This window comes from Arvicola amphibius, chromosome 12 (assembly GCF_903992535.2).
Source record: "Arvicola amphibius chromosome 12, mArvAmp1.2, whole genome shotgun sequence".
NCBI lineage: Eukaryota > Metazoa > Chordata > Mammalia > Rodentia > Cricetidae > Arvicola > Arvicola amphibius.
The window spans coordinates 152,129,784-152,147,641 of NC_052058.2; the positions used below are offsets into that span (position 1 = coordinate 152,129,784).

The 17,858-nt window shown below is 43.5% G+C and overlaps 1 protein-coding gene across 7 annotated transcripts in view; it reads left to right on the plus strand.

Annotated features, from left to right (window-relative positions):
* The window catches only part of Znf592 (zinc finger protein 592), a 50,248-nt gene that overhangs the window by 10,172 nt on the left and 22,218 nt on the right, over positions 1–17,858 (plus strand). For 4 of the 7 annotated variants that reach the window (XM_038313385.2, XM_038313388.2, XM_038313384.2 and 1 more), the window contains 2 exons: positions 5,945–6,115; positions 6,465–6,570. The exons of 1 other annotated variant lie outside the window; for it this stretch is intronic. The gene's annotated coding sequence lies outside the window, so the exon portion shown is untranslated. The remainder of the gene's footprint in view (positions 1–5,944; positions 6,116–6,464; positions 6,571–17,858) is intronic. 2 more of the 7 variants (XM_038313386.2, XM_038313387.2) reach the window with 1 other exon arrangement.

Genomic DNA, 17,858 nt, shown 5'->3' on the forward strand with positions numbered 1-17,858 from the left:
CTCTCTCTCTTTTTGTTTTCAAAACAGATTTTCTCAATGTAGCCCTGGCTGTCCTGGAACTCACTCTGTAGAAACCAGGCTGGCTTCAAACTCAGAGATCTGCCTACCTCTGCTGGGATTAAAGGTGTGTGCTACCACTGCCTGGCAAGATCTCTCTCAAAATATAAAATGAATCACCCCTTGTCCCACATTCTTTTATAGATTAAGAATCCAAATCCTAGGGTCTGGAGGGATGGCTCAGTGGTTAAGAGCACATATTGCTCCTGCAGAGAACCACCTATGGTGGGTGGCTCACAAACTCCAGCTCTAGAGGATAGGACACCTGTTTTGGCTTTTCCAGGTACCTGCACACATGTGTACATACCCTCACACAGACATACTCACATATACATAAATAAATGTTTAAAGTCTACGTCTTTGCAGCGGCCTTTCGCCATCTACCTTCTGTTCATCTGTCCACTGGTCCTGCTTCAGACTTTGCTGTTTTTCTCATTTACCCAAACCTTCTTTTCTTTATTCATGTGGACTGCCCCTTCATTTGTTTCAGAACTGAGACTATATTCCCTCTAATTTCTGATTTGGGAGTAGAAACCCCAGTTGAGAAAGGCTCTCTGATCCTGTCATGAACCAGTGTCTCTGTCCTCAAATTCATGGCAGCCCTCTTGCCTGTCTCCTGGTGCTGGGGATACAGTTATGAACTACTACACCAGACGACTCATACTGAGCGAATGAATGTGTGTGCACAGGTGTGTAGTGTGCGTACTGTGCAGATGGGGTAGGAGTGCCATAGAGGCAGAAGCTGGAAGATGAAGGAAGAAGAGATCCTTTGGAGGAGATTGATAACTCTTGGTAGGAGTGGAGGCTGGGCATGAGTGAGTCTAGGATAGCCTGCAGTCTTGTCTTTTACTAGTGTGTAGAGGGGAAGGCAGTGATGGGGTGTTCTGAGGTGGTGAAGGAGCAGCTGTTGCAATGTCAGATCAGAATACTGGGCTAGGTCTATCTCTGTGTGTGTGTGTGTGTGTGTGTGTGTGTGTGTGTATGTATGTGTTTTTCAAGACAGGGTTTCTCCGTGTAACAGCACTGGAATTCTTGGAACTCTCTTTGTAGACCAGGCTGGCCTCGAACTCAGAGATCCACCTGCCTCTACTGGGATGAAAGGCATGCACCACCACCGCCTGGTCTAGGCTTACATTTTCAAGCTTCTGAAGAGCTTGGCCTTGGTTAAGCCTGAGGTGGTAGGCCATAAGGAACTGTTTTAGGTTTGTTTGGTTTAAATGTAGTAAGTCATGTGATGAAACTGTGTTTGAGGGGAGTCACACAGACTGATCCTCTTGGAAGACGAAGACATGGTGTCAGTGAGACTTGATGACGGCAGGATGACACCTGTTGTGTGGCCACTGACAAAGACTTTCAGTGCCCCCACCGTCAACATGTTGGTGGTTTTCAAACACGTTTCCGAAGCAGATGAAGTGTGAAGAGAAGAAGGAACCAGACTGTCTCAGTGGATGGGTGGTGGCCAGGGGTCATGTCTTGTCCCATCTCTTGAGACAGATGTCTGCTCTTTCTGGTCTGCTGAGAGGAGTTTGCTTCAGGTTGTAGCAATCCTTTACCAGCACACTAGGGTGCTTCCTGAACTCTTTCGTTCTATCACCTCTCTTCAGCTTCTTTTTTTGTCTCTCTGATTTGTTTCTCAGGACAGATTATCTGACTCATAAATGATTAAACTGGCTAGAAATACCTATTTCTGTAAGCTTTCTTTTTCATTAGGCTTCTAGTCAGTTTTCTGCTCTCTCTCTCTCTCTCTCTCTCTCTCTCTCTCTCTCTCTCTCTCTCTCTCTTTCTCTTTAAGATAGAGTTTCTGTATTGCAGGCTACCCTCAAACTTGGAATCCCCCTGCCTCAGGCTCATGGGTGCTAGCCAATGTGTATGGGAAATTATGTACAGGTAAGCTGTACAAGCACTGGGAACATAGCAGAGAACGTGATTAAAACCTTCCTTTCAGCCAGGCGATGGTGGCGCACGCCTTTGGCAGGCGGATTTCTGTGAGTTCGAGACCAGCCTGGTCTACAAGAGCTAGTTCCAGGACAGGCTCCAAAGCCACAGAGAAACCCTGTCTCGAAAAACCAAAAAAAAAAAAAAAAAAAAAAAAACCTTCCTTTCATAGAGCTCATTACTTAGGAATTTGGGGACAGGAAAGTACTAAATATGAGAGATGGTGAGAAGTATGTAAAGAAACAAAATAGGTGTGGTGGGTAGGTCGCCTAGGGAGACAGTGTTCTTTCTTTTTCTCTCTGATACTGGGTATTAGCAGGGGGTCTCCAACATGCTGGGTGAAGTCCATATAATTGAGCTTCATCTCCAGCTCGGGGTTTCTTTTATTTCTAAGATTTTTATTATTTTGTGTGAAGGGTGTTTTGCCTGTATATATGTTTATGCACTATATACACGCCTGGTACCTGTAGAGGCTGGAGGAGGGGATTTGATCTTCTGGAACTGGAGTTTACAGATAGGTGTGAGCTGCCATGTGGTTGCTGGAACTGAACTCGGGTTCTCTGGAAGAGCAGTCAGTGCTCTTAATCACTGAGCCATCTCTCCAGTCCCTGGGCTTCTTATTTTCTTTCTTTTTTTTTTTTTTTCCCTTTTTTGGTTTTTCGAGACAGGGTTTCTCTGCAGCTTTTTTAGATAGGCTTCTTATTTTAAATGGAGAAGTTGGGGTTGATGAGATGGCTCAGTGGGTAGAGGAGCTTGCGGAGAAGCCTAATGACCTGAATTCCATCCCTGGAATACACATGGTACAGGGAGAGAGTTGACTCCTGGGAGTTCTCCTCAGACCTCCACTTATAGACTGTGTTACCTCCACTTTCTGCTTGCTTGCTTGCTTGCCTGCCTGCCTGCCTGCCTCTCTCTCTCTCTCTCTCTCTCTCTCTCTCTCTCTCTCTTACACACACATAATAAAATTGGATAGATGGATGGATGGATGGATGGTTGAATGAATGAATGAACAAATGAGAAGTCAAGCCTAGCACTTCGGAGACAAGCTTGGGCTATTAAAAAACAAAAACTGTCTCAAAGTAAAATATAAGGAACTCAGAGAAATCTCACTGATAAAAAGATCTTTGTAGGGGCTGGAGAGATGGCTCAGCGGTTAAGAGCACTGACTGCTCTTCCAGAGGACCCGGGTTCAATTCCCAGCACCCACATGGCAGCTCACATCTGTCTGAAAATGCAGTTCCACGAGATCTGACACCTTCACACCAATGTACATAAAGTTAAATAAATAATTTAAAAAAAAAAGATCTTTGTAGAGATCTGCTGGTGAGAACTGACTGTGCAAGTGTCTGAAGGAAGAGTGATCTGCATGGAGAAAGAAGCCAATGGAACCCTGCAGGCCAGCATGCGGAAGGAGACAGGAGGGATGATGCAGAGGCCACCCAGAGACTGACACAGTGGGCTGAGCTGGGGTCAGGTGTGGTGTCAGGTCTGCTTTCTCCCCAGGTGTTCCCAGTGTTCATCCAGGGTGAGACTTACTGACTCAGGGTTAAATAAGTTTCTCCAGCACTGGATGGAGATCCAGTGGTTACCCCCTGTGATGGGAAGGCCTTAGGGTGGGGTCTTGTGAGCTTGCCAGGGATGCTGGAAATCTTGCAGGTAACAAAAGTTCTTTTCAATTTGTATACCTTTTCTGATCTGATTGTCTCACCTCTTTGGCCTCGTGCCTTTATTTGTAGAGTGGCTTAAATTTAATGGGCTCCTGGACTCTCTTTGGCTCTAACAGACTTTTGTGTTTCTGATGTTGAAAAAAACCTCTAATCTAGAAAGATATTCTAGAGCAATGTTTTCTAATCCTGGTCTTACAACACTAAGATGTGTCGTAATTATGACAAGAATTACAGAGAATGTCTCAGACCAAACTGAAGGAAAATTTGTGCCATGTTCAGTAGGATCCCGGAAGATGAGCATGCGGGGAAGTGGGAAAACTGACTAGAAACATAAGCGCTTTTAGTACAAGGGTATCTTGGTCTTTGGAAGCAGGCAGAAGTCTGAGCATCCTTTGAGTGCTAGTCGTGGCTCATCTATTGCTGAGTTTCTTGTGAGGTGAAGGTAGTGTGTTATAAACGATAAAGTTCTTACATCAAACCCAGAATCTGTGATTTCAGTGGCTTGGGAAAAACAGCCAGCCTGGGTCAGTAATGTTGGGTCTGTTGGCCCTTCTCTGCAGCCAGACTATTTATTACACATTATAGACTCTGGTTAGTAGGCCAGAGCCCTGTGACTGGAGGCACCGAGGTTATCTTGGGCGATTAACCAGGTACATTCAGAACTTACTCACTGGACAGCAGGCCTGATACCTGCCCTTACCTCTTCAGCTCTCAGCTTCTGGCTTTTGTCCTAATTTTAATGTCACAATTTCTGGTAATTTATGTTTTGTTTGTTTGAGAGAGCATCTCATGTAGCCAAAACTAACTTCGAACTCTTGATTCTTTTGCTTCCACTCCTGGAGTGCTGGGATGCCAGGCATGGACCACCAACACCTAGCCTAGTTTATGTTTTGAAATATTAGGATCTAAACATGAAAAGGAAAAAGTTGAGAAAATGTAATTCCTGTTTCTTTCTGCAGAATTGGGGTATCTTCAACATTTTCATTAACACTATCTGTATCTTCGTTTAGAATCTAAAATAAATACTGACCTGTCAAAATTAAGATAAAGATGAAATCAGGCTTGAAAATGCATGATTGGAGTGAGAAAGGGCAGAAGAAACAAGTTAAAGAGATAGCCATGCATAATGGCTATTAAATGACTTTAATTCCAGCATTTGAGAGGCAAGGGCTGGAGGATCTCTGTGAGTTTGAGGCCAGCCTGGCTTTATAGCGAATTCCAGGTCAGCCAGGAAGAAAACAGAAAAAATAAAAAATAAATTAAAGAAATGAAATAAAGAAACGAAAGCTCTCCTCCCCTTTCTCCTCTAGACAGATGTGTTTTATTAAAAATGAAAGAAAAAAAAAGCAAGAAGAACAACAAAACTCTTAAATAAGGGTCTCTGACTATCCTGGAACTCGCTTTGTAGACTGGGCTGGCCTCAGACTCACAGATCCAGCTGCCTCCATCCCCCAGAGCTAAAGTGCTAGCGCTAAAGGCGTCCGCCACCTGGCTGACAATCTGAAACGAAGTTAAGATGTCCCACAAGCTGGATGTGGAAATATGCAAATACCTTACAAAATAAGCCTTATGATCCTAGAAAGCTCACAGAAGGAGACCAGAGGAGGGCAACAGCAAGTACCCTAAGCCTTCCGCTGGTGACATAGCCTTAGGGCAGGAACATTTCCTAACCCAGGCAATATGCTCTTTGAGGCGACTCTGCTTGTGACTTGGTATGCATAAAAAGTCAAGGCGCACTGTCCTGCATTGCTTCTGTTTCTTCCTAATCCTAATTCTTAATTTTCTCTAGTAACAGTTTTCCTTTGGTTTAAAAAGTTGGGCTCCAAAGTTTGAAGTCATCAACTTTTATTGGAATAGCATTTGGGAAATAAGAGCCTACAAAAAGCAGACTTTTTAACAAAGTTCAACATCCATCTCCCATGTATCACCAGACCAATGACAGGACCCCCCCCCCCAAAAAAAAAGATGTTTTGTTTTCTATTTTAAAAAGTTCTTTATTCTTTTCTTTAAGAGTTTCATATAACCCAGGTTCAGGTTGGCCTTGAACTTTTGATTTTTGATCCTCAAGTGCTCGGATGGCAAGTGTGTCTCATCATATACGACATTTTTCCCTTTTTCCCTTTTTTTTTTTGTTTTTTTTTTTGAAACCCTGTTTCAAAAAAACAAACAAAAAAACTACCTAATTAAGACAAAACAAAACAGAACGAAGCGTTCTGGCAGCTGTGCCCGTCTCTTCTTCCACTCTCACCAGGTCTCAGTCATCTCCCTACCTCTGCTTTCCCCAGCTTCCAGTTCCACTCCTTGTCTGGTGAGCTTCCTCAGCCTTGGTGGGTGCTGTCCTGAGCACTGCAGGGGGAGCTGTGGCAAAGCTGCCTGCCTGTTGTCTTCTGTTCTCTCTGCATGCACTTCCTGTTGGTGATCTGGAAGGTGTGAGGGGCAACCTGCCTGCCATCCAGGTTGGTGCAGCATCACAGAAACTGCTTGTACTAGGTGATAGCTACATTTTATGTATGGGAAACAGACACACAGGTGTAGATGTTCTCTCAAGGTTACAAGACTAGTTAGCTGTCAGTAGGATTTTATCTAGGCAAAGTCTATGCTGTGAACCACCGTGCTGGGCTAGGGAGAGGGCAGCCAGTCTGGGGCCAGAAGTTTCGCCTTTGTGGGGCAGGCTCTGAGTGTAGAGGTTGTCCTGGGGTGTTCCTATACTGGGATGGTTGTGTCTAGTTTTCTTAAATTTTTTCCTTACTTTAACATTTATCTTTAAACCCATTTAAAATCATTTTGTTTTTCTTCTTTCCATAGGTGGTGTTTGGACTCTAGACCATGTGCCTAGGTAGTTTTTCCTTTCTCCGCAGCTCCACTCCCCCAGCAGCGCTCACCACACCCTTGTTCTGAGAACCTCACTAAGGTATGATGTCGAGGTTGACCTGAGCTGGCCTTGAAGAGCTGAGTTTGACTACAGTAGAGCTTTTGTTGTTTGTTGGGTTTCATTTTGGTGGTAAAATGCAACAGATCTCCTAATTTTAAATGTACAGTGGCATTAAGTACATTTGCAATTATGTAGCCGTCACCACCGTCCATCACCTCATCCTGTCCTGCCCCACACTCTTGGCAGCCTTCATCCTGCTTTCTGTCTGTGAATTTGCCAGCTTTAGGGATGTCATGTAAATGGGACCGTTCAGTGTTTGTCTTAGTGTATTTGGCTTATATCTCTAATGTCTCCAAGATTTGTTCATATTGTAGGATGTCCAGATGTCCTTTTCTCCCCACTCCTTCCCTCCTTTCCTCTCTTCAGTTATATGAAGAGAGTACAAGACGTTATCCTACCACTGAGCTATATCCCTGGCCCTATCCTTTTTCAGGCGGAGTAACATTCCATAATCTGTCCATTCATTGATAAATACTTGGGTTGCCCTACCTTTGGGTGCTGTAAGTGCGGCTGCTATGAATGATTGTGTAGATATTTTGAGGCCTTGCAGTATGTGTGTTTTGTATGTGCTTATTTGGAGGCAGAGTCTTGTTCTGAAGCTCAAGCCTTGAATTTGACTCCTGCCTCAGCCTCCTGAAACAGACACTAAAGGGCTGCGTTCATTTGCCTGGCCACACACCAACAAATAAACTGGGTCATCTGATGTTCCATAGTGGTGATATGATATAATATATAGTATAGTATTGTATTATATTATATCATATTATATTTATTTGTTTATTTGGGTTTTCGAGGCAGGGTTTCTCTGCCTAGCCCTGGCTGTCCTGAAGCTTCCTCTGTAGACAAGGCTGGCCTAGAACTCAAAGATCCTGCCTCTGCCTCCACAGTGCTGGGATTAAAGGTGTGCACCACCACCGCCTAGTGGTAATATTTTATATTCCTAGCAATGCACAAGGCTTCCAGTTTCACAGTTCTTACCAAGAGTTATTATTTTCTGTTTGTTAATGTTATTATAACCTATCCTGACGGGTGTAACTTCCGGGCTTATCTAGTTTTTACCTCCCTTCTCCTGAAACATAAGTGTTGTAGAAAATAATTTGATTAAAAACTTCACTCAGGGGCTCAAGAGATGGCTCAGAGGTTAAGAGCTCTCTGGCTGCTCTTCCAGAGATCCTGAGTTCAATTCCTAGCAACCACATGGTGACTCACAACCATCCGTAATGAGATCTGGTGCCCTCTTCTGGCCTGCAGGCAAACATGCAGGCAGAACACATAATAAATTAAAAACAAACAAAACAAAACAAAATTTCACTCTGTTGACAGTTTGTGGCCAATCTTGTTTTATTTATGTGCCTTTCTTGTTCTCTTTCTCCTGTTATTTGTTATTTTGAGGCAAATCCCATGTATTATATTTGTGTTTCACTATATATGTTTAAAAAATAAGAAAGAGCCGGGTGTTGGTGGCTCACACCTTTAATTTAATCCCAGCATTTGGGAGGCAGAGGCAGGTGGATCTCTGTGAGTTTGAGACCAGCCTGGTCTGCAGAGTGAGTTCCAGGACTACACAGCCAGGGCTACACAGAGAAACCCTGTCTCAAAAAAACCAGAAAAATAAAACAAAACAAAGGGACTGGAGAATGACTCAGAGGTTAAGCTCACTGACTACTCTTTCAGAGGACCTAAATTCAATCCTCAGCACCGACATGGTGGCTCACAACCATCTGTAATGAGATTTTTTTCCCATGCCACAAGAGGGCATGGGCAGGCAGGCACACTCGGGACAGAGGGCCCACACCGCTCTGTGATCGGACTTGGGATTTGAACTCAGAACCTCGGGATTCACAAGCACCGCACTTAGCCGCTGAGCCACCGCTCAGCTCCTGTAATGAGATTTGATGTGTAGGCATACATGTCAGAACACTGTATACATAATAAATAAAGTCTTAAAAATAATAAATGCTTAAATAATTTGAAAAAGCAAAACAAAAAAAGATAAGGGCCTTTTTTCTTTTCTTTTTTGTTTTTGAGATAGGATTTCACTGTTTAACTCAGGCTAGCTTCAAACTACTCTTCCTGCCTCAGCTTTCTGAGTGGTCCGTGCCTATACATCCCACTAGCAAAAGGACCCTTACCATTCCATTCTGTCTGATGATAAGGAAGTACATAGTGATGTGAATTTTATATATTCTCTGATATTCCTTTAGACCAGTGGTTCTCAGCCTTCTTAATGTTGTGACTCTCTTTACCCTTTAGTATAGACCCTCATGTTGTGGTGACCCCCAAATTGTTTTTGTTGCTACTTCATAATAGTAATTTTGCTACTGTTATGGATTGTGATGTAAATATCTAGTATGCAGGTTATTTGATGCACAACCTCTTTCAGGGGTCAAGACCCACAGGTTGAGAACCACTTCCTTAGCTCAACAGAAACATTACAATGGGTACAGTGGTAAAAACAGCTGGCTGAATGTTGGGTCTGGAACCATGATGGGTTATTGGTGAGTGGCTGCCTTAGCTGGGGTCACTTTCTTGAAGATTAAGGTTAGAGAGAGGCTGACTGCCCTTAGGGCTGAGCAGTTATGGTAAGAGGCCATCCAGATCTCTGAAGAGAAGAAAGATGCCTGAAGGAGAGAGGGAAGAAGGAAGAAAGCTACATGGTTGATAGCACATGGAATAGAGAATGGGGAGATGGGAAAGGGAAGAGTACATGTAGTTCCAGTTTTCTGGTTTTATTGGACAGTGGTGTGAAGTGATAGAGACACACTTCTAATATGGATTCCCATCATTCTCTGGCTGTTGCTGGGCAGTGGCAGTGAGCCACAGTTCCTGGTCAGCTAGCTATGAGATCACATAGATAACCACCCATATGGTACAGTGTATTGTGTGACCAATCTATGATGCTTAGTGAGCCTCTTTGTCTGCTTTCTGTTGCTGTTGCTGTAAGACTGAGTCATGTATAAGCAGTGGTTTATTTGGCTCATGGTTCTAGAGGTTCTAGAGGCTGGGCAGTCCAAGGTCAGAGGGCCATATCTCTGAAGATCAGTGTTCTGTGTAAGATGAACTAGTAGACATGTATGTGAGATAATCCCACCATTTTTACTAAGAACCACTCCTGCTTTTATTTATCCACTCATGTGAGCAGAATCCTTATGGGCTAGTCTCCTCTCAAGAACCCCACCCCAGACTGTATGGATTCCCTAGCTCTTAGGAGGAAGAAGCAGGAGGATCAGGAGTAACGTCACCTTTGGCTGAATGAGACATTGTGTCACCTTCTGAACACCAAAGAAAGAAAAATCAAGTCCTACCCCTTTAATGCTGTTGCTATGGTCATTAAATTTGGGTGTGAGTTGTGAAGGAAACATTCTAACTGATAAAAGTAGGCTAGGTATCTTACTTCTGTTTGTTTTTGAAATAGTGTCTCATGTAGCCCAAGCTGGCCTTAAACTCCTAGTATTTACTGCTTCCACCTCCAAGTGATGGTGTTATAGACATGCACTTCCATATCAGGGTTATATTAAAAACAAAACATTTATTCCTTAGTATTTAGTATGCATGCACTTGCTATGATGTGTGTGTGAAGAAGAGGACAGACAGTTTTGGAGAGTGGGTTCTTTTCACTGTGTGGTCAACCTCAGGTTGTCAGGCTTGGCAGTCTTCACCCACAAGATTGTCCTACCAACCCCTAGGCTTACATTTTTTTATTTACATTTTCAATTTAAAATGAATGGGTTTTCTGCAGCATAATTCCATTATAAGCTGAGGAACCTCTGTGCATGTGTCGGGGTGGCTGAGAAAAGCCCCTTTCATTAGTGTCTACTCTTGTGGCAACCACAGAGATCCCCAAGATTAGCAGTAAGTCCTCATGTTCCTGCAGCATTTCAGCTTGGGAGCCTTTGCGACTCACTTGCTTTGGGAGATGAGATGAATAAGGGACAGCTCCAGAACCACCAAACAGTGATGCCCGAGATGGGGCCAGTGGTCCGGTGGAATGGCTACTTTCTCCTCTCAGGAATGGAGATTTGGTTTCCAGCAAGTCTGAGATCATTGGTTTTTTGCTTACTTTTGAGAGATCCTTACTACCAAGACACGATGCTTTTACAAGGTTCAGTGGAAGGGACTCTTTAAAATGATGTGTGAGCAGAGATTACCATCTCATTTTCTCTCAAGTGCTGAGATCTGTTTGCAAATAAGGCAAGGCAAAGTAAGTGCAGATTGTAGTCTCAGGTTTTCCACACCCAGCTCTCTGACCTTGTTGCCTAGTCGTAGTTTCTACTTCTCAGTCGGCTTTATAATCTGTATAATTCTGTTTTCTTTTTAATTTTTATTATTTTTATTTTATGTGTATGGGTATTTTATCTACACATACATCTGTATGCCATGTGTGTGCCTGGTGCCCTCAGATGCCGGAAAAAAGCGTTATATCTCCTGGAACTTAGAATTACAGACAGTTGTTAACCTAGGTCAAATGGGAGTCAAACCTGGGTCCTCTAGAAGAGCAGCCAGTGCTCTTAACCACTGAGCCATGAGCCATCTATACAAACTCTATTTCATTTTCTTGTAACACAACAGTTTTATTGTGGGAAAACCATACAGCACCTTTACAATACATAATTTAGTGGGATTTAGTGTGTTCATAGAGTTGTATCCCTTTATGATTCAGAATCAACCTGTGCTTTCCTTCTGGGTCCTAGCTCCTAGTTCTTAGAGCTAGCCTCCCATCTTCACTAGTTTCTCACTGATTTCATGCTCAGACAGATGTCCTTGTCCTTGGGACCTTGGCCACTAGGTGTTTTTTCACGATGACCTATTTAGATTTAATCAGTTTCTGTAGAGATCCAGGAACCATAGACAAGGGATACTTCAGATAGACCCTTTCCTACTCAAAAGGCCTATCACCCCAAAGACCTTTCTTTATAAAAGTTTCAGGGTCCAGGGTTGTGGGCAAGTGGTAAAGGGTATGTTCAGTAAGTATAGGGACCTGTGTTTAGTCCCTAGCCCCCAACTCCAGGTCTTAGAAAATACACACAGACATGTTGCATATTTACCAAATACTTGGCTGGTGATAAACTTACTTGGGAATCTGTGGCTATCCTTGAATAATCTAAGCTCTGAAGAAATGATCTTATGAGATTCTAGTGGTGGATCCCCTTCCAGTAAACACGTGGAGCTTGTGAACAAATAAGGGAATGGATGTAATGTATGGTTAGTGGTCGTGAGTGCTGTGCAAACAGAAGGCAGACTAAAGGGCTGGAGATTAGGGATAGGGTGATCATGGAGATTTGTAGGACATGAAGAAGTGAGCCCACAGGGACCTAGAACAAGAACCTTTCTTCTTGTCTTCATTTTCTTTCCATCTTGTCTCTCTATGTAGCCAAGGCTAGCCTCCAACTCAGCCTCCTAGGTTATGGGATTATAGGTATACACCAAGTGGCAGGACTTGCAGATCAGAGAGAGCAGGAAATTTACATGTTCTGAGGCAGGAGCATTGCCAGAATGCTTGAGGAATGGTAAGGAGATTTATGGGTGCCATGACAGACTTGATATGACAGAATCTTATGGGAAAGATACACCAGTGAGATCCAACAGGCTGTAAAGGCTGCAGGAAAGACTGGAGCTTATTCACGATGAGACAAGATGGTGTTGGAGCAGGGTAAGAGGAAGATGATTGCCTGACTTACATTTTCTTTGTTTTTTTTTTTCTTTTAAAGATTTATTTATTTATTGTGTATACAGTGTTCTGCCTACATGCATGCAGGCCAGAAGAAGGCACCAGATTTCATTACAGATGGCTGTGAGCCACCATGTGGTTGCTGGGAATTGAACTCAGGACCTTTAGAGAAGCAGGCGGTGCTCTTAACCACTGAGCCATCTCTACAGCCTCTGACTTACGTTTTCAAAGCAGCATCTAGCTGTTATGTTGACCATAGCTATTACAGGCCAGGGCAGAGTCCAGGCCATGATGGGAATCCAGAAGTGATGCCGTTGCTGGTAGCGAGAAATGGCTGAGTTTGGATGTATCTTAAATAGTACATGGTATTTCCTTGTAAGTTATGTGGAAGTTATGAAAAAAGAAAAAAAGTGGCTCAGCACCTGGAAGGATGGTAGTGCCATTGATTGAGGAAGGATTCGTGTAAGAGGAAATAAAAGTTGCTATTAGGTCTATTAGATGGGAGGTGTCTGTTAGACATCCAAGTAGAGTGCCAATTAATAATAAATAATAATAGAGTCTTTTACCGAAGACTTGTTAAGGCAGGAAAGCTAACATTTTACGGAAACAACTGTAATAATGGCAGAGAGGAAGTGAAACCACGGCGCTAGGGTGCCTTCCGTTGGAATCCCACGTCTCAGTGTGCCGTCAGCTTTGTTTCCATGAGCACCAGATTTGTAACCTGTGGATAAACTCCCCTCGCTGAGCCCTAGTTTTCCGTGTGTAAAATCAAGAGGTTGGACTAGAACGGCTTCGACCCAGCCCTATTGAGTTGGAATTGCTGTACCTACAGCCCAAGCTTCTGTTTTAGTCATTTGCATGCTGTTGTTACTATTGCTGCTGTTTTTATTTTACATGTATTGCATTTTCTTTCTTTGTGTGTGCATGTGCAGAGATACCATGGTACATGTGTGGAAGGCAGAGAACAGCCTGTAGGAGTTGCTTCTTACCTTCCACTAAAGGCCCATTTTTCTTTGGGCCACCAGCTCACAAAAAGCAACAGACTTCTTAGTAATTATGGAAGCTCAGCCTATAGCTTAGGCTTGTCCCTAACTAGTTCTTAGAATTTAAATTAACTCACATTTTTAAGTCTATATTCTTTTGCGTGGCTCAGTTACCTTTACTTTGTACCCTCATCCTGTTTCTTCCACATCTCGGCTGGTGACTCAACCTTTCTTCCTCTCTAAGTCCTCTCTGCCCCGAGAAATTCCACCTAACCTCTTCCTGGTTAGCTACCATCCATGGAAGCAATGTCTCTCTGACCAATGTCCTTGCCAGAGTCCAGGCTGAAGCTCCTCCAGGTCTTGGGAGCAGTGACATGTTCTTGATGTGCTTGGTCATTCAGCCTTTCTTTTGTCTTCCAGGTACAGAAGTTCTCTGTCCTCTGTCCTTTCCCTACCTCAAAAGTCACCTCCTCCTCCCCCTCCTCCTCTTCCTTCTCCTCCTCTTCCTCCTCCTCCTCCTCTTCTTCTTCCTTCCTTTTTTCTCTGTGTATCCTTGGCTATCCTAGAATCTCTCTGTAGACCAGGTTGGCCTCAAGATCTGTCTCCCCTGAGTACTGGGATTAAAGCCACCACTGCTTGACTTTTTTTTTAATTAATTTATTTATTATGTGTACAGCATTAGGCACCATGTCTCATTATAGATGGCTGTGAGCCACCATGTGGTTGCTGGGACTTGAACTCAGGACCTCTGGAAGAGCAGTCAGTGCTCTTAACCACTGAGCCATCTCTCCAGCCCCTTGACTAATTTTTTTTTTTTTTCTTTTGGTTTTTCGAGACAGGGTTTCCCTGTAGTTTCTAGAGCCTGTCCTGGAACTAGCTCTTGTAGTCTTGTAGACCAGGCTGGCCTCAAACTCAGAGATCCGCCTACCTCTGCCTCCCGAGTGCTGGGATTAAAGGCGTGCGCCACCACCGCTGGCTTCCCTTGACTAATTCTTAAACCATTATAAGGAATCATTGAGCATAGATTAGTGTCAGTATGTAAACTGGTCATTATATGGGGGACAGAATCAAGAGTTCTCCAACAGGTGGTAAGAAGCATTTCTTTCCTTCCTTCTTCCTTGCTTCCTCCCCTCCCACCCTCCCTTCCTGCCTGGCCCAAAAAATCATGACATATTTTGAAGATAACTCAGTTTTGTGGTCCTAGAGTGCAGTGGTCCCAACTCATGTGGGCAGCTCCCTGTGTCAGTCTACATCCGTGCGTGCTTCCCTGACAACAGAGCATGCTAAGTAAACATAGACCAAGCTAGAGCTAATGTATGTATGGCTTTTGTGTGTTACTTGGGCTCAAACCCAAGTCCTTATACATGCTAGGCATGTCTTCCTCTGCTAAGGACTCAGCTCCTGTATGTGTTTTACCCATATAATAACTTCAGTGTATTTTCTGTTAAGTCACCTCTTATTTGTCTGTATGTATCATTTTAGTAAGAATCAAAGTACTGTTCTTTTCTGTTATTTTGATGAACGAACTTCTACTTTAGTTACACTTTTCCCTTTTCCCCAAATGTTCATTTCTGAGGATGAAATGGTTATAATCTTTGGCTTTTACTCTCCTGTCTTTTGTGTGTGCACATGTGCATGCTTGGCTGCAAGTGCCTTTTCCCCTTGAGTCCTTTTGCTGGTCCCTCGCATCTGTTCCATAACTTCACTCTTTTCTCAGGACCTCTTCTGTGCCGATTATGTCCTTCCTTCCTCTCTTTTTTTTTTCTTTTTTCCTCCCTCTTTTTCCTTCCATGTCTTTTATTGTACTGGAGATTGAACTTTTTTTTTCTTTTAAAGTTGCCTGGGCAGGCCTTGAATTTGCAGTGAAATAATGCTGTTTTTCTAAGGAAATATTCTAAACTGATAACCAGGTATCTTAGGGTTTCTATTTCTGTGATAAACTCCATGACCAAAGCAACTTTTTTTGGGGAAAAGGGTTTATTTCACCTTATAGTTTTTAAGTCTGTCATTGAGGGAAGCTAGGACAGGAACTGATGCAGAGGCCATGAAGAAATGCTGCTTACCTGCTTGCTCCTTGTGGCTTACATATCCTGCTTGCTTGCTTTTTTGTTTTTGTTTTTGTTTATCAAGACGGTTTCTCTACGTAGCTCTTGCTGTTCTGGAATTCCCTTTGCAGACCAGACTGGCTTTGAACTCACAGAAATTCTTCTGCCTCTGCTTCCCAGTGCTAAGATTAAAGACACGCACCACCACCTCCGAGCTCAGAAAAAAGAGCAACTTTTCATATAACTTTCAGGCTGACCTCAGACATAACTCCTGGTCACCTCTCCACCTCGCAGAGTGCCGGGACTTCAGGTGTGCACCGCCGCACCTGTGTTTGCCGGGATCTCAGGTGTGCACCACCGCACCTGTGTTTGTTTTCTCATTTTTGAGATGAAATCTTGACATGCAGCCCTGTCTAGCCTTCTCCTCTCAGTCCTCTCGCTTCCGTCTTCCCAAGAGGTGAGAGAGACTGTAGGCGACACCACTCCTGTCACTAGCTCTGACTTTCTGACTATTCTCAGCAAACTCCTGAGATTTTTCTGAGAGGAGAGCAGGACATATTCAGATTTCATAACTCTTCAAGCCCCTGTCATTTTCTGTGGAGGACACTGAGCTCGAGCAAACCATTCCCTGTCAACCACTGCTCCTCTTCCCATCTGCTCCCCTCTCTTCCACTTCCTTCCCCCTAGGCATTGGAAGGCGGGAAGAAAGGGAGGGGGGAACCTCTGGATCTGGAGTCCTGAAGGCATTTCCTCACAGCCATGCTGCCTCGCACATCAGTTCTCTTGGCATTGTGTTGTGTGATGTAGCGACCTGTATCTGCCTGTTGTTTATGGACTCCAACACCTAGTCAGGAGACAAACAACTGTTGTTTAAAGCCTTCATCTTATTCCAGTGGGGCAGTCTGCTGAGCTGTGTGTAACTAACTCATGTTTACTTTGTCATTGTCCACCATGACTGGATGTGAGAAGTCCTGGGCAAGGAGCTGTGCTTTGTTGGGGGTCTGTGCTGTGGGTGTTTGTGATGAGAGACCAAACCCACAAACCTGTCACTGTCAAGGGTAGAAGGAGAAACCCTTTCATCATGTCATCTGCCTCCCTTGTGGTTCTAATTGCCCTTTCTGTTTTCTCCCTCTTAAAATTTATAAGAGCAATTTCTTAGTGTAAACAGATGTTTACAGAAATAACTTGCTAGTAATCCCATACCCTAAACAATTAGTTTTCTTTTCAATCATAAATACTTAATGTTATAATATATTATTATGATATAATAATACTTTTGTATTAGTCTTTTTTTGTTTTGTTTTGTTTTGTTTTTCAAGACAGGGTTTAGCTGTAGCTTTGGAGCCTGTTCTGGAACTAGCTGACCTCGAACTCACAGAGATCCAACTGCCTTTGCCTCCTGAGTGCTGGGATTAAAGGCGTGTGCCACCACCACCTGGCTCTGTATTAGTCTTTTTTAAAGTTAACAAGTAGTTTTCTTTGTTGTTGTGTAGATTATTGACCATGTTTTTGTTGACTACACAATAGTCAAATACTTAGTCCTCCCTCCTTTTTTTGTTTTGTTTTGATTTGTTTTTCAAGACAGGGTTTCTCTTTAGCTGTGGGACCTGTCCTGGAACTTGCTCTGTAGACCAGGCTGGCCTCAAACTCACAGAGATCTGCTTGCCTCTGTCTTCCACGTGCTGGGGTTGAAGGCAGGTGCCACCACCACCCACAACTGCCTGGCTAATCATTCTTCATTCTTAAGTGTTTAGTCTAGACCTTGAGTCTTTTATATAAAGAAGGATAACCTTGAATTTATGATTCTCCTGCTTCCACCTCTGAAGTGTAGAATTATAAGTATCCTTTACCCACCTGATTCACACCCCCTCACACTTTATTTGGTGCTGGAATTAGACTGACAAAGTCCTTCTGTTGGATGCTAGCACCCAGATGGAGGGATCCATCCCCTAGGCATTGATATCTCTACTTGCATTATATTTTCTATTTTTATTTCATTGTTTTTCTTTATTAAGGAGGCTGGAACAAGCTGGGTAGTGGTGGCTGTGCACACCTTTAATCCCAGCACTCAGGAAGCAGAGGCAGGCAGATCTCTGTGAATTCGAGGGCAGCCTGGTCTGTAGAGTAAGTTCCAGTACAAGCTCCAAAGCTACAGAGAAACCCTGTCTCGAACTGCCTCCCCCCTCAAAAAAAAACCCCAAAAACAAACAAAAAATAAGAAGGCTGGAGAGATGGCTCAGCAGTTAAGAACACTTGTTCTTGCAGAGGATCTCAACTGATTCCTAGCACCTACGTGGTGGCTCACAACCTTGTATAATGGGATTCTATGTCCCCTTCTTACCTACATAAGCACTAGGCTCACACATGGTACACAGATGACCATGTGACCAAAACATACATATACATTTTAAAAAATGTTAAAAAGAGATTTTAGAAGTAGAAGCAACAGCAATAGCTGGGCGCATGGTGGGGCATACCTTTGATTCCAGCATTTGAGAGGTAGAGAGGCAGGCAGGCCTCTGTGAGTTAGAAGAAAGCTGGCTCTACATATTGAGTTCCAGAACAAAATCA